This window comes from Bubalus kerabau, chromosome 2 (assembly GCF_029407905.1).
Source record: "Bubalus kerabau isolate K-KA32 ecotype Philippines breed swamp buffalo chromosome 2, PCC_UOA_SB_1v2, whole genome shotgun sequence".
Taxonomy (NCBI): domain Eukaryota; kingdom Metazoa; phylum Chordata; class Mammalia; order Artiodactyla; family Bovidae; genus Bubalus; species Bubalus kerabau.
Window position 1 is genome coordinate 62,992,462 of NC_073625.1, and position 17,743 is coordinate 63,010,204.

Sequence of the window (17,743 nt, forward strand, 5' to 3'; positions counted from 1 at the left end):
CCATTAGGCTGCAGAGAGTCAGACACAACTGAGTGACTAAACAGCAACAACAAACCACTCTGGATGCCCTGATTCTAGTTATCTTACCTGTAGCTTCTCTGTGTTAAGAATGTCTCCAGTCAGGGTATTCCTAACTGCACCCCCCCACCTTGTTTTTCCAACTAAAAAGTGTTCCCATTCTACTGCCTGCCTTTGAGTTTCTGTGAAAGCACAAGTGATGATGATGACTCTCTTGTAAAAGTTCTGCAAAATAGACTTCACTTGTTCTCATTTGGCTGGTCTTTATTTTCACAAAAGAAAGGAAATACAAAACATTTATGCTTTGTAATACAAAACAAATTAAACAAAAATCTAGAATCATTGTAAATAAAAACAAAGCCCGCCCCAATTATTTGCTTTAACCACACCAATTTTTTTGCTCTATCTCCTTCCTTAATATTTAAAGACATAACTTGGTTATTTCAGCACATCCCTTATAGAAAGGACCTAACAGGAGTGACATGCTAAGAATGAAATACTACATGCCTTACAAAAATAGCTTTCTGATTTTTTTCTCGCACTTTTCAGATAATTAGTTATAAGAATATTAAGCCAGAAATAAATATTATCTCTAACATTCCTTTCTATTGAAACCAAGCTCATATAGGAATCACACATCTAAGATGAACAGTTATTCAGAGAAGTGAATGATGACCAAATCAGGATTCTTGGTACTGAGTACTGGGGAAAGGGTCATAGAAGATCCGAAAAAAATTATTAAAGGAACCAGGAGGAATTTGTTAAATGTCATTGTCTCTCTTAACATAAAGAATCCAACCATCAAAAGCAGATTATATACACAATTTTTTTTTAAAAGTAACCTGAATCATTTTGATATTTGGCAAATCTAATACAGTTATGTAAAGTTTAAAAATAAAAAAAAAAAAAAAGTAACCTGAAGCAAAGGGAAGATTTAACCCACCTTTCTTTTTGCCATCTCCCCTAGTAAAACTGTTAAATAATAGAATTTTTACACTCCAAAAGGGATTCCACAACTTAATTATAAATTATTATTGAATCATTTGGGATAAAAAAAATTACACAGGAGGAGACATAGTAAAAATAAAAAAAAAAAAAAACAGTAGAGTATGTTTAAATTATACTTGGTATTGTGCAAGGAACTTGCATATCCAGCAGCTCATTAAGACAGCTCTGACAGACAATTTGAAACAATGGTGCAGATACTATTTTACCATGGCCTCATCATTCAGTTAAGTTCAGTTCAGTCACTCAGTTGTGTCTGACTCTTTGCAACCCCATGAATCGCAGCATGCCAGGCCTCCCTATTCATCACCAACTCCCAGAATTCACTCAGACTCACATCCATCGAGTCAGTGATGTCATCCAGCCATCTCATCCTCTCTCGTCCCCTTCTCCTCCTGCCCCAAGCTCTCCCAGCATCAGGGTCTTTTCCAATGAGTCAACTCTTCGCATGAGGTGGCCAAAGTACTGGAGTTTCAGCTTTAGCATCATTCCTTCCAAAGAAATCCCAGGGCTGATCTCCTTTAGAATGGACTGATTGGATCTCCTTGCAGTCCAAGGGACTCTCAAGAGTCTTCTCCAACACCACATTTCAAAAGCATCAATTCTTCAGCGTTCAGCCTTATTCACAGTCCAACTCTCACATCCATACATGACCACTGGAAAAACCATAGCCTTGACTAGATGGACCTTTGTTGACAAAGTAATGTCTCTGCTTTTTAACAGGCTGCTAGGTTGATCATAACTTTTCTTCCAAGGAGTAAGCATCTTTTTGGAGCCCAAGAAAATAAAGTCCAAAATCACTGCAGATGGTGATTGCAGCCATGAAATTAAAACACCCTTACTCCTTGGAAGGAAAGTTATGACCAACCTAGATAACATATTAAAAAGCAGAGACATGACTTTGCCAACAAACGTTCGTCTAGTCAAGGCTATGGTTTTTCCAGTGGTCATGTATGGATGTGAGAGTTGGACTATAAAGAAAGCTGAGTGCTGAAGAATTGATGCTTTTCAACTGTGGTGTTGGAGAAGACTCTTGAGAGTCCCTTGGACTGCAAGGAGGTCCAAACTTTTCCATCCTAAAGGAGATCGGTCCTGGGTGTTCATTGGTAGGACTGATGCTCAAGCTGAAACTCCAATACTTTGGCCACCTGATAAGAAGAGCTGACTCATTTGAAAAGACCCTGATGCTGGAAAAGATCAAGGGCAGGAGGACAGGGGACCACAAAGGATGAAATGGTTGGATGGCATCACCGACTTGATGGACATGGGTTTGTGTGGACTCCGGGAGTTGGTCATGGACAGGGAGGCCTGGTGTGCTGCAGTTTGTGGGGTTCTAACGAGTCAGACACGACTGAGTGACTGAACTGAACTGATTGTTGATAATATTTTACACAAAGCAAAATAAACTTTCTATATTTAATCACGTAAATGATTTCTGAATACTGTGCATTACTCATAATGGAAGACATCGGAGGGTCTCTTTTTCCAATTAAATTCATATTGAAATGTAATTTCATTAAGCATAAAGAATATAAAAAATAATTAAAGTCACAAATTTCCAAGTTTGGATATTCTACAGTGTGTGAAATATGTTGCAACAAAGTCACACTAAAAAACTAGCATTAGTTTTTACTTCTGGAATTCATACAACATATTTCAATAGGGAAAGTTTATAGTTCAATGTAGGGGAAGAAATCAAGAGAAAAAATGAGACTACTCAAATTGTAAACCCAGAAAGGTAAATTGTAACTGAAAAAAATAAAAGGAAGAAATCTCAAAAAGAGGAACAATTTTCACTTATGAATGATAATAAATTATTGCACACTTATTGATTGTCCAGAAATATCATAGTTTCAATTGATTGGGCTTCTCATCTTTTCTCACGAGTTTACACTAATTTCTTTACCAGGGATATAAGAACTCAATTATTGAGACTTCATTTTGATTGTTACTGTTTCAATTTTCTACTGTGTGATCACCACTTTTTTTATATGTAGTCTTATCAAATCCTATGTGCACAGAAACACAGGTGCAAAACATTAGCACTTAGGAAATTACACAAAAACATATACATAAGGTAACTTTTAACTAGAGCATTACTATGGTAAATGTTGTAATTTATGAACTGTGAAATTCTTCTAGTGACAGCCTAGAAAAGCAGACAGTATTTAAACTGGATGTCATGTCAATGTATAAAAATTATTACTGTCAAGCATGTTATTGAAAGTGACATCATCATAACCTAACATGTGTTTTTGATTGATGGTGTAGCCAAATAAATGTAATAAAGAACAATGTAACATTTGATAGCTAGTAACCTATTATCAACCAGCTTTAAAATTTTAGCTTTTCAATCTCATTTCCTGGTGGTTTTAGGGTTTAAAAAGAAAGATTAAGAGACAGACTACTATTTCACTATTTTTTAAATCTAGGTACAAATGTCATAAAAAATCTAAGATGTTCTTAAATATCCTCAATTATCAGTATTAATCTACCTAAGCAATTAAATTTCCTTAGACAATTCATTTCCTTAGATAATTCATTTCATTTTTTATTCTATGTTGAAGTATTCCATGCAATTTTTAACCAAGAAAATAAGGTACTTAACACAGTACCTTGTATTTTCCTTCAGTAACTTCACTTTCAATAGAGTTCAGAAATTTAAGTCCAATAGTTTATAAAATTTTATCCCATTTTATTCTGTGACAGTGTACTTAGATTCTAGAACAAACTCTATATCTATATTCACTAGAATAATAAAAGACATAAGTTAAACAAGAATATTCAGAAATCATTGAAATAAATCTTGAAGTAAACTTGATGAACATCTTGTTTGAACTTCTATCAGTTTCCTTTCTGATAATATTTGCTCTCTACATTAAAATAAATGAAATTGTGTTTATGAAAGTATTTGGTATCCTTTAAGCTCAGAGTTGCTATGCAAATATTTTATCATCATGACCATGCACATTTCATGTGTTAAGAACTCAAATGAAAGTCAGTAAAGGTTATATGCCTGAGACCTCTTAAGTCAAAATTTATTTATATTAGTCAATACAGAATGGAAACTTTCAAATTTTATATTTGAGGGGTGTGTGTGCTCTTGTCTGTATGTCTGTCTGTAGTTACATTAAAATGCTTACTGAAAATGCCCATTTTAAAAGAACATTTGCTTTAAGTGACAAGCTGACAAATTTGTCAAATTAAGTTACTGAAAAAAAATCCATTTTTTGCATTAGCAAAATAAACATTCAAAAGGAAAGACTAAGAATCTGAAATTACATTTTATAGCAATATATTTTCTATAATTTAGAGTGTTCTTTGTGTTGTTTTATTCTTATAGATTTTGTTTAAACATTGTAAGAATAATAGTTTCTCCAAGTCAACACTTTTAGCTAGAGTGTTTAGCTAAAAGCTAAAACTAAATTTTTACTTTAAGCTGTCGATGTGAATTTTCCTAATCAGGGTACAGTACAGACAAAAAATAATTGAACTAGTTCCCAAAACATGGTTTTTGTTTGTTTTTCAATCACATTAACACATTTTTTCACATACTTCCAATCTCTTAAATAGTACATCTAGGCTGTCAAGAACTTATCCTCTCTCCAGTGTTCCGATGCTTATGTAGAGTAAATCTGGTAACAAACAAACTCTTTTTGAGATTATTTTAAGGACAGTTTATAGTCTAGGGCTCCATTCATAGAGTCAATTTGACAAGGGTTCTTAATATGAAACACTTTTAGGAACAAGGCTGCTATCATGTCTAGTTACAAAAATTCTTTATCATAATTTTTACACACATATATACATTTTTATACCTATATAACTTAGTACATTTTTATATGACCAAATAATATAATTAATATGAAAATCTTTGGTAAGAATATAGTACTACCTATTTAAAAGATGTTAGGAATCTTTCACTTCTTCCTGTACCTTCCAAAAATATTGCACAAATAATTTTATTTGTTCTAAGTAGTTTGTAAAGCCATGGATATAAGGAAGCACAGAAACAGAAATCAAGTTAGATATGTAAAGATTCTTTTAAGAGATAAGGTTGACTAAAATATAGGAAATTAATGTTACAACATGTAAGTATACAAATAAAACCGAAGAACTCAACTACTCCACATGTTAGTCAGTTGTCTTTCACCATCATTTTTATATTTGTTCTCCTCACTGTTTCAGAAATGAGGGAATGACATACACAGAGAGATACCAATAGAAAAATTACAAATAGGGAAATAGTTTAAGATTTACTTTGCTGCTTAAAGAACTAGAGATAAGAACTAGAACTAAGTGAACTGAACAGGATGCTGCAGAGCCTTCCTGAGCACAGACAGACCCACATAACTACCTCCTCTTACCTGTAGAAAAGTTTTAGCTTCCCAGGCCTTCCCTTAGTTCTAAAAAGCAAATTTAATCAGAGAAATGAGAAAAACCAGAAACAAAGGAAAACAATTAAGCAAGACAAAATAATAATAGTTTAGCCATAAAACAAATCCAAGGGCCTTTAGTTCCTCCTCCAGAACTATAGATAATATTCTGAAAGATATCCTTGAGTTGTTTTGCAGATACTAATACCCTCACCAGCTGGAAGAGTTAATTGAGTGCTGACCACAAAACCCCATATGGGCTGGAATGAGAAGGTTGATGATGTTGGTCCTGATGACCTCACCACAACCAATCAGAAGGATGTAGTTGAGATGATCAAGGACCCTGAGACCCTCTCCCTCATCCTGCCTTTATTTTTTTTGTGTGTGTGTGTGTGTGTGGTTTTTATTATTTGTTAATTAATTAGGTAACTTTTTATTATTAGTTAATTTAATTAGTTATTTTGGGCTGTACTGGGTCTTCATTGTTGTGCAGCCTTTTCTTTTTTTTTTATCTTTTAACTTTACAATATTGTATTGGTTTTGCCATATATCAACATGAATCTGCCACACGTATACATGTGTTCCCCATCCTAAACCCTCCTCCCTCCATCCTGCCTTTAAAAACCCTTCCCTGAAATCATCTCCAGGTGGTGCAATAGTAAAGAATCTACATGCCAATACAGGAGACACAAGAGATTCGAGTTCAATCCCCTGGTCAGGAAGATCCCCTCGAATTGGAAATGGCCACCCACAAGAGTATTCTTACCTGGAAAATCCCAGGGACAGAGCAGCCTGGTAAACTACAATTCATGAGGTTGCAAAGAGTCAAACATGACTCAGCATACACACACACCCTGAAACTGTCAGGGAAGTCAGCTCTTTGGAGCATAAATTAGCCTTTCTCCTTACTTGGCTCCACATTGGGCACAATGAATGCTGTACTTTCTTTCAGTACAATCCTGTGTCAGTAGATTGGCTTTACCATGCTCTGGTGAGCAGACTCAAGTTTGGTTCCTTGACATTAAACCATCCAATATACAGTGAACTTCCTGACCTACTAAAGTATATCATATTAAAATTCTTTATATATCATTTATCAGTATCACATTTTTTAATTTTTATGGCCTATTTCCACACACTGGAATTTGTGTTTATTAGAACTAGTATCTCATTTGTTCTGTTAAATCACTTAGAAGAATGTGATAAGTGGCTTACATTTTAGTTGAATTTTTTTCTTTTTCACTTTAGGTTTGTTTTTTCATTGGAAGTAATTCAGTTGTGTCTTTCAACTATTTACATTTCTTTAAAAATACTCACCTGCAAACCTGAACGTCTTTCTTTTCTTTCTATAATTTTATTTTTTAAACTTTTATTTTATATTGGAGTATAGCCAATTAACAATGTTGTAATAGTTTCAGGTGAACAGCTAAGGGACTCAGTCATATATATAACATGTATCCATTCTCCCCCAAGCTCCCCTCCCATCCGGGCTGCCATATAACATTGAGCAGGGTTCCCTTTGCTATACAGTAGGACTTTTGCCTAGAAAATCCCATGGACGGAGGAGCCTGGTAGGCTGCAGTCCATGAGGTTGCTAAGAGTCGGACACGACTGAGCGACTTCACTTTCACGCATTGGAGAAGGAAATGGCAACCCACTCCAGTATTCTTGACTGAAAATCCCAGGGACAGGGGAGCCTGGTGGGCTGCCATCTATGGGGTCGCACAGAGTCGGACACGACTAAAGCGATGCAGCAGCAGCAGCAGGACCTTTCTGGTTACCCATTTTAAATATAGCCGTGTGTCCATGTCTTACTTTCTATTTTAATACTGCAACATTATTTTTCTCTTTCTGCCTAGTTTTAGAAAAGTTAGGCTTTACCATTTAAATGTGAACAACTATACTAAAAAGTGGTAAATTTGACAGTAAGCAAGAGCTGTAAGTGAGCTTCTATTTAAACAAAAGCATATAATTATCAGGAATTTAGATAAAATTCTGGATACGAATTTCCCAAAATTCTTGGAAGAAAAGAATTGAGAATTATATATTAAAGTTGCAGAGTTTGTATATTACTTCACTTTTTAAAACAGTTTGCTTTATTATTTGGAAAAATAATTCTCTCTGTGCAGCATTTAGAATATCTTGGCATTCAATGCATTCTAAAAATTATTGCCTACAATTAATTTATACTTAATCATCCTGAGAACAGATGGCAAAATTAAATAGCTTTTACATTTTTGAAACAAAAAAGCAAGCTTGTTATTGAAAATTCACAGTGAGATATTTAGCAGGATAGTCACTCTTCTAGATTAAAAATATTGAAGTCTAACTTTCCACAACTTTCATATATGCAATTGTTCTTAATCTTTTGAAAATTTTAAAATAATGCTTAACCTTGCTTCTGTTATAGTCATTTAATTCATCTAATTATCCATTCAATCTGTCTTTTAATATGGTCCAATATCCCAATTATTACATATGATTATAAATGACACGAGTGTTTGAAAGGCCTCTGTTGCAGATGGTTAATTTCTTATTAATGGTTAGGAATGTGCCTGTCATAACGTGCCTGCTATATCTTGAGATGAAAAGCCAATCAGTTACTTTGCCTAACAGAGTAATTTGCTTATTCATACATATTTTTGTCCCCTGTTTTGACCTAAGCACAAAGCTTGTAAATTCTAACTTTTAAAATACTTTCAAACTCTTTTACATATCAGTGGTAGGCAGAATAACTGTTCCCCACGGATGTTCACATTCTTATTGCTGAACATGTTACATGGCAAGGATGAATTAAGATTACAAATCTGTTGACTTTGAGATGGAGAGATTAACCTAGATTATCCAGGTGGGACCGATATAATCACAGGCATCCTTAAAGTGAAAGATGCATCCAGGGAAGTCTGGAAAGACTTTCTATGAACCAAAGAAGGTGCAGAGCTTAGAAGATACAAGATGGCAGGAAAGAGATTCTCCCTGAGAGCCCTGATTAATTTTAGCCCATTTCCAACTTCTGACTTCCATAGTTTAAGATGATGAATTTGTGTTTCTAAGCCACTAAGTTAATGGTAATTTGTTACAAAAGCAATAGAAAACTGATACATCACCTATTTCCTGATCTCTCTACTGTCCTAACTCTTCTTTCTACTCATTGTGTTTTGTATTTCACTCTAATTAACATGCATTCTACTATGAGCTGGATGCTTAAATCATGTGTCAATTACGTATTTAAAGCAGCCAGTGCCTTTCACTTGATCAATGGATATTTCTACCAGCTGCTTTTCTAACAGAACTTCTCCTTATGCCAATACCACCTCAATATATGGCGAGCATTTTCTATGTCCAAGCATTGTGCAAAAAATGATGTATTTTATCTTCTTTGCTATCCACTCTAGAAATCTATGATACAACTAATGTTATTATCTTTATTTTTGATATTTAAGAAACTGAAATGAACAACAAACAATTTGGCCATGGTTATGGAATAATTCGGAGAAGGCAATGGCAACCCACTCCAGTACTCTTGCCTGGAAAATCTCATGGACGGAGGAGCCTGGTAGGCTGCAGTCCATGGGATCGCTAAGAGTCGGACACAACTGAGCGACTTCACTTTCACTTTTCACTTTCATGCATTAGAGAAGGAAATGGCAACCCACTCCAGTGTTCTTGCCAGGAGAATCCCAGGGATGGGGGAGCCTAGTGGGCTACCGTCTATGGGGTTGCACAGAGTTGGACACGACTGAAGCGACTTAGCAGCAGCAGCATGGAATAATTACATAACACAACAAATTATTACATTGAGATTTGCCTGGCTTCAATTCCTTGTAACAAACATGTTACTCTACTCTCCCTAAAGAAAATACAAATTTATTCCAGGTACTTCAGCCACCACTAACTCTACATTAATTGAATAAGGGAAGGTCACATTAACTGAATAAGGGAATGTTTAGAGTTTATCTGATATCTTTCCCAACCATGAAAAAGATAGTTGGAATATTTTTATAAGTCATGATACCAACCCTCTCCTTTTTAGTATCATCGATCTCTAGAGTTTCTCTGGTGGCTCAGATGGTAAAGAATCTGCATACAATGTATGAGTCAGGAAGATCCCCTGGAGAAGGGAATGGCTACCCACTCCAGTATTTTTGCTCAGAGAAGCTCTAGCACGCAAAATTGACTTCCTATTAACTATATTTAGAAGTTATGAAGCTGTATCCACTGTCTACAAAAGACAGCCTGTGTTGAATGAACATTTGAGGCAAGCACAGGCAGATCCTGTCTCATGGGAATTTGGAGTTTATAATAACAGATGATACTCTTGATCTAGGTGATTCCTTTAATAGAATATTTTAAACATATGAGTTGTGAACTGAACATGTACATGGAAAAGGAGAGGAAAGTTTATCTGAAGAATGCTGCTGCTGCTGTTTAGACACTAGGTCCTGTCTGATTCTTTGCAACCCTATGGACTATAGTCTGACAGGCTCCTACTCTATGGGATTTCCCAGGTAAGAATAGGGGAATGGGTTGTCATTCCCTCCTCCAGGGAATCTTCCGGATCCCGAGATCCAACGGAGTCTCCTGCTTGGCAGGCGGATTCTTTACCACTGAGCCACCTGGGAATACACACAAACATAAACCCACTAAGGGGAGACAGTAATATGGGGAAGGGGTGGAGAGAGAAGCATTGATTTTTAACACCTTCCTTATACTTGTTGAATTTGCTCTCTGTATTCCTTTTGCCATTTGTTGCATTAGGCAACTGGTGTATAAATGTATAATAAATTTCCTACTAAAACAGAATATTTTTCTTTTTTCCTAGACCAAAAAGTTTTGATTTTCATATTTGGTAGAGAATAGGTATGGATGCGGAGAAGGCAATGGCAACCCACTCCAGTACTCTTGCTTGGAAAATCCCATGGGCTGAGGAGCCTGGTAGGCTGCAGTCCATGGGGTTGCTAAGAGTCCGACGACTCTTAGGACACAACTGAGTGACTTCACTTTCACTTTTCACTTTCATGCATGGGAGAAGGAAATGGCAACCCACTCCAGTGTTCTTGCCTGGAAAGTCCCAGGGACGAGAGAGCCTGGTGGGCTGCCGTCTCTGGGGTTGCACAGAGGTGGACACTACTGAAGTGACTTTGCAGCAGCAGCAGCAGCAGCAGCAGGTATGGATGTGAGAGTTGGACCGTAAAGAAAGCTGAGCACTGAAGAACTGATGCTTTTAACTGTGGTGTTGGAGAAGACTCTAGAGAGTCCCTTGGAGAGCAAGAGGATCAAACCAGTCCATCTTAAAGGAAAGCATCCTGAATATTCATTGGAAGGACTGATGCTAAAGCTGAAGCTCCAATACTTTGGCCACCTGATGTGAAGAACAGAATCAATGGAAAAGACCCTGATGCTGGGAAAGATTGAAGGCAGGAGGAGAAGGGGATGACAGAGGATGAGATGGTTGGATGGCATCATTGACTTGATGGACATGAGTTTGAGCAATCTCCAGGAGTTGGTCAAGGACAGGGAAGCCTGGCATGCTGCAGTCCATGGCGTTGCAAAAAGTAGGATGTGACTGAGTCACTGAACTTAACTGAACTGATAGCCCTCTAAGATTTTCTGTGTATTCTATAAAGACTGCCTCCTTAGCCATCATGAAATATTATAAATAAATGAGTGTTAACTCTTTAATATGTTTCAAGATATTCAGTTCAGTCAGTTCAGTCACTCAGTCGTGTCCGACTCTTTGCGACCCCATGAATCGCAGCATGCCAGGCCTCTCTGTCCATCACCAACTCCAAGAGTTCACTCAGACTCACATCCATCGAGTCAGTGATGCCATCCAGCCATCTCACCCTCTGCCATCCCCTTCTCCTCCGGCCCCACTCCCTCCTAGCATCAGAGTCTTTCCCAATGAGTCAACTCTTCACATGAGGTGGCCAAAGTACTGGAGTTTCAGCTTTAGCATCATTCCTTCCAAAGAAATCCCAGGGCTGATCTTCAGAATGGACTGGTTGGATCTCCTTGCAGTCCAAGGGACTCTAAAGAGTCTTCTCCAACACAACAGTTCAAAAGCATCAATTCTTAGGCACTCAGCTTTCTTCACAGTCCAGCTCTCATATCCATACATGACCACTGGAAAAACCATAGCCTTGACTAGATGGACCTTTGTTGGTAAAGTAATGTCTCTGCTTTTGAATATGCTATCTAGGTTGGTCATAATTTTCCTTCAAAGGAGTAAGCATATTTTAATTTCATGGCTGCAGTCACTATCTGCAGTGATTTTGGAGCCCAGAAAAATAAAGTCTGACACTGTTTCCACTGTTTCCCCATCTATTTCCCATGAACTGATGGGACCAGATGCCATAATCTTCATTTTCTGAATGTTTAGCTTTAAGCCAACTTTTTCACTCTCCTCTTTCACTTTCATCAAGAGGCTTTTTAGTTCCTCTTCACTTTCTGCCTTAAGGGTGGTGTCATCTTCATATCTGAGGTCATTGATATTTCTCCCAGCAATCTTGATTCCAGCTTGTGCTTCTTCCAGTCCAGCATTTCTCATGATGTACTCTGCATATAAGTTAAATAAGCAGGGTGACAATATACAGCCTTGATGTACCCCTTTTCCTATTTGGAACCAGTGTGTTGTTCCATGTCCAGTTCTAAATGTTGCTTCTTGACCTGAATACAAATTTCTCAAGAGGCAGGTCAAGTGGTCTGGTATGTCCATCTCTTTCAGACTTTTCCACAGTGTATTGTGATCCACACAGTCAAAGGCTTTGGCATAGTCAATAAAGCAGAAATAGATGTTTTTCTGGAACTCTCTTGCTTTTTCCATGATCCAGCGGATGTTGCCAATTTGATATCTGGTTCCTCTGCCTTTTCTAAAACCAGCTTGAATATCAGGAACTTCATGGTTCAGGTATTGCTGAAGCCTGGCTTGGATAATTTTAAGCATTACTTTACCTGCGTGTGAGATGAGTGCAATTGTGTGGTAGTTTGAGCATTCTTTGGCATTGCCTTTCTTTGGGATTGGAATGAAAACTGACCTCTTCCAGTCCTGTGGCCACTGCTGAGTTTTCCAAATTTGCTGGCATATTGAGTGCAGCACTTTCACAGCATCATCTTTCAGGATTGGGAATACCTCCACTGGAATTCCATCACCTCCACTAGCTTTGTTCGAAGTGATCCTTTATAGGGCCCACTTGACTTCACATTCCAGGATGTCTGGCTCTAGGTCAGTGATCACACCATCGTGATTATCTGCATCATGAAGATCTTTTTTGTACAACTCTTTTGTGTATTCTTGCCACCTCTTCTTAATATCTTCTGCTTCTGTTAGGTCCATACCATTTCTGTCCTCTATGGAGCCCATCTTTGCATGAAATGTTCCCTTGGTATCTCTAATTTTCTTGAAGTGATCTCTAGCTTTCCCATTCTGTTGTTTTCCTCTATTTCTTTGCATGATCACTGAGGAAGGCTTTCTTATCTCTCCTTGCTATTCTTTGAAACTCTGTATTCAGATGCTTATATCTTTCCTTTTCTCCTTTGCTTTTTGCTTCTCTTCTTTTCACAGCTATTTGTAAGGTCTCCTAAGACAGCCATTTTGCTTTTTTGTATTTCTTTTCCATGGGGATGGTCTTGATCCCTGTCTCCTGTACAATGTCGTGAACCTCTGTCCATAGTTCATCAGGCACTCTATCTATCAGATCTATTTCCTTAAATCTATTTCTCACTTCCACTGTATAATCATAAGGGATTTGATTTAGGTCATACTTTAATGGTCTAGTGGTTTTCCCTACTTCCTTCAATTTCAGTCTGAATTTGGCAATAAGGAGTTCATGATCTGAGCCACAGTCAGCTCCTGGTCTTGTTTTTGTTGACTGTATAGAGTTTATCCATCTTTGGCTGCAAAGAATATAATCAATCTGATTTCGGTGTTGACCATCTGGTGATATCCATGTGTAGAATCTACTCTTGTGTTGTTGGAAGAAGGTGTTTGCTATGACCAGTGCATTTTCTTCGCAAACTCTATTAGTCTTTGCCCTGCTTCATTCCGTATCCAAGGCCAAATTTGCCTATTACTCCAGGTGTTTCTTGACTTCTACTTTTGCATTCCAGTCCCCTATAATGAAAAGGACATCTTTTTTGGGTGTTAGTTCTAAAAGGTCTTGTAGGTCTTCATAAATCTGTTCAACTTCAGCTTCTTCAGTGCCAGCAGCTGCGACCGGCACATTTAGCACAGCCAAGAGGAGCTACCTCATGTCCGAGTTCAGGGGAAGCGTCTGAGAGTGCCTGGCTGCAACCGCGCAGGAACAACCAAGAGGAGCTACCCCACGCCCGAGGCCAGGGGTGATGGCTGGGAGGAGCAACCCCACCTCCAAGGAGTGGTGGCTGTGTGGGCGCAGGAGGGCCTAGAGGAGCTATTCCACATTCAAGGTCAGAAGGGGCGGCTGCTCCAAGGTAAGGAGCAGCAGCTGTGCTTTGCTGGAGCAGCTGTGAAGAGATACCCCCATGTCCTGGGTAAGAGAAACCCAAGTAAGACAGTAGGTGTTGCAAGAGGGTATCAGAGGCAGACACACTGAAACCATACTCACAGAAAACTAGTCAGTCTAATCACACTAGGACCACAGCCTTGTATAACTCAGTGAAACTAAGCCATGCCCGTGGGGCCATCCAAGATGGGCAGGTCATGGTGGAGAGGTCTGACAGAATGTGGTCCACTGGAAAAGGGAATGGCAAACCACTTCAGTATTCTTGCCTTGAGAACCCCATGAACAGTATGAAAAGGCAAAATGATAGGATACTGAAAGAGGAACTCCCCAGGTCAGTAGGTGCCCAATATGCTACTGGAGATCAGTGGAGAAATAACTCCACTGTTATTGGGAATGAAGGGATGGAGCCAAAGCAAAAACAATACCCAGTTGTGGATGTAACTGGTGATAGAAGCAAGGTCCAATGCTGTAAAGAGCAATATTGCATAGGAACCTGGAATGTCAGGTCCATGAATCAAGGCAAATTAGAAGTGCTCAAACAAGAGATGGCAAGAGTGAACGTTGACATTCTAGGAATCAGCGAACTAAAATGGACTGGGATGGGTGAATTTAACTCAGATGTCCATTATATCTACTACTGCAGGCAGGAGTTCAGAAGAAATGGAGTAGCCATCATGGTCAACAAAAGAGTTCGAAATGCAGTACTTGGATGCAAACTCAAAAATGTCAGAATGATCTCTGTTCGTTTCCAAGGCAAACCGTTCAAGATATTAAGACATTTAAATATATTTCTTAATTTGCATATGGCTAATATGTGTTATTCTTCACTATCTGAGCCTCCAGGGAAGCCCCAAAATGTTAGTCACTCAATCATGTCCAACTCTTTGTGACCCAATGGACTGAACCCGCCAGGCTCCTTTGTCCACAGAATTCTCTAGGCAAGAACACTGGAGTGGGTAGCCATTCTCTTCTCCAGGGGATATTTCTGACTCAAGGATGAAATCCAAATCCCAAGTCTCTTGTATTGCAGGAAGATTCTAATAAGATGGTGGATAGCATCACCAAGTCAATGGGCATGAGTGTGAGCAATCTTTGGGAGATAGTGAAGGACAGGGAAGCCTGGTGTTCTGTGGTCCCTGAGGTCACAAAGAGTTGGACATGAATTCATTACTGAACAACAACAAAATGTATTATTCTTGAAAGTTTGATTGTTGATTGGTTGATTATTGATTATTATTGATATCAGTCTATAATCAAGATTCAGAAAGGAATAAATTTATCCAAGAGAATCTTACTTAAACCTCTTCCCCTCATCTAGAAACAAAAACAACAACAAAAACCCAATTCCCTTTACTTAGTGGAAAAAGAATTATACTGAAATAATTTCCTGTGATTTAGGGGGAAAAGTTATCCATGGCTTTAATAAAATATGACCTATACAAGAAAAATGTGAACAGTTTGCATGTCCTTTTAAATAAGTGGAACTATTCTTCAGAAATTTAAATATTCTCTAAAAGTTTATATACACACAATGCATGCTGAGTGCTCAGTCTTTCTTGACAAGAGCTCATGTCTGACTCTTTTGTGACCCCCATGGATTGTAGTCTGCTAGGCTTCTCTGTGTGTGGAATTTTTCAGGCAAGAATACTGAAGTGAGTTGCCATTTCCTTCTCCAGGGATCTTCCCAACCAAGGAATTAAATGCAAGTCTCTTGAGTCTCCTGCATTGGTAGGTGGATTATTTACCACATACAATACCAATATTTATATCATATGAAAGGTGTACCAGATGACATTCTCCAAACCAAAATAACTGAAAACACATTTATTTAAATTGACTATCACTAATTCCACAAAGTATTCTATTTAAGTAATACATAGAATTTAAAACTTTAAAAGTGCAATATTAAAAGTTCAATATTAATATTTTCCTTAAAATTTCTTGATACAAAACAAAACTCACATTACTCCTAGTATATTTTCTCTCTTAAATTTTCTACAATTATTAGTTCGTATTGTATACTTAAACTTTGCAGAGTCTCAGTCAGAAAACAGATTGCTCATTTCCTGTCTCCCATGGATCAGCTGGTAAAGAATCTGCCTGCAATGTAGGAAACTCAGGTTTGATCCCTGGGTATGGAAGGTCCCTGGAGAAGGGAATGGCTAATCATTCCAGCATTCTGGCCATGGGGTCGCAAAGAGTCAGACATGACTGAGAGACTTGCACATCATGACTTCAAAAGAAATAATAAGTATAGATAAGAAAAGTTGCTACAATTTTAGGGAGTAACCAAGCTTGAGTTTTTCAGTCTTCTTCATTTTTCCTTTAATAGTCTCTTCTCTAAGTTTATTTGGGGGTTCTTTCAGTGTGTTACGTATAAACACTGGACAGATTAGCACTATAATAAGATGGATTCCCCAGGATGGGTATGTACTCATTGCCACCTTCCTGATGAACTATAGACAAGTCTACTACATGAATCATGCTTATAATGTTTTGCATGTATTAATGAATGATTAGTAATGCTAAAATTAAATAAATATCACTTTAAAGGTAACACCATTTTTTTATTAATCATAAAGAGCATCATTTAAATTATTAAGCAGTATTGTAGATGCCATGTTTGTGTCCCCCAAAATTCACACATTGAAGGCCTAACCCCAATAAGATGGTATTAGGAGATGGGACTTTGGGGATATAGTTATGTTTGGATGAAATAATTAAGAGTGAGGTTCTCATGATAGAATCAGTGCTCTTATAATAAGACATGAGCTAATATGCTCATTTTCTCCACGTGAGGCCAGGGTGAAAAAGTAACCACCTCCAAGGTGGTTGGAGAGTGCTACCAACAAAAACTGATCCCAGAACTGTGAAAAAAATCAATTTCTATGTTTAAACTGCCACATCTATGAGTATTTTGTTCTGGCAGACCCAGTAGACAAATTAGCAAGAACTTAAAAAAATATATATACATTCCTACATTTGGTGTCACTAAACAGGATCTTTAAATTAAACAAATGCAAATATTGCTATTTTGGTATTGTTGTTTGAGGTTTCTAACTAAAATGGAAACTCAGAGTATAATATCTGCATAAATATTTATTTGTACTTTTAATATTTTAAATAGTTATATAGAAATTCCACAAAAAGTATTATGCAATAAAGTAAACAGCACTATATAATTTTTATATAATGTAAAAATGTGTTACCTACATTTAATCAAAATAAAACATATCATTAATAAAATAATTTTCAAAAAAGTTAATTTCCTGTACATAGTGGTTTTATCCTACTATTTTGGAAATTTTTCCAGGATAAAGGATACTTCCTATGGAACTTTGCTGTACTTAAAAACTATGCCTTTTTTTTGGTAGAAGGTCCTAAAGGACTTCTTGAATGTTTTCAATGGAAATGTTTGACTATTTTATACATTCCACTATATGATGTAAAATAATTACTACATATTTTATAGTTTAAACCAACTTCATAGCAATGTATCTCTCTCTCTCTCTCTCTTTGGATGGAAGGATGAATGGATGGATAAATAGAAATATTTATCTATATCTATAAATTTGTCTATATCTATGTATAGATTTAGAGTTGTGTGCAAAAGTTCTGACCTGAGGCCATCAGATACTGACCCAGCTAATAAGTGGAAATTTTCTTTATTCTTCTTTCAGAAGACCTAACAGACAAAAATGCAGGTATTCCTTGGCCCTATAGTCAAACACAATGTACTAAAATAAAACATTATTTAGAGTTCTAATAAAAATTAATAACCCCATCTGAGTGAGTAGAGAGAGAGAATGAGGGAGGGCTTCACATGGGAAATACACCGTAGCACTGAGGTTCTAAAGATGA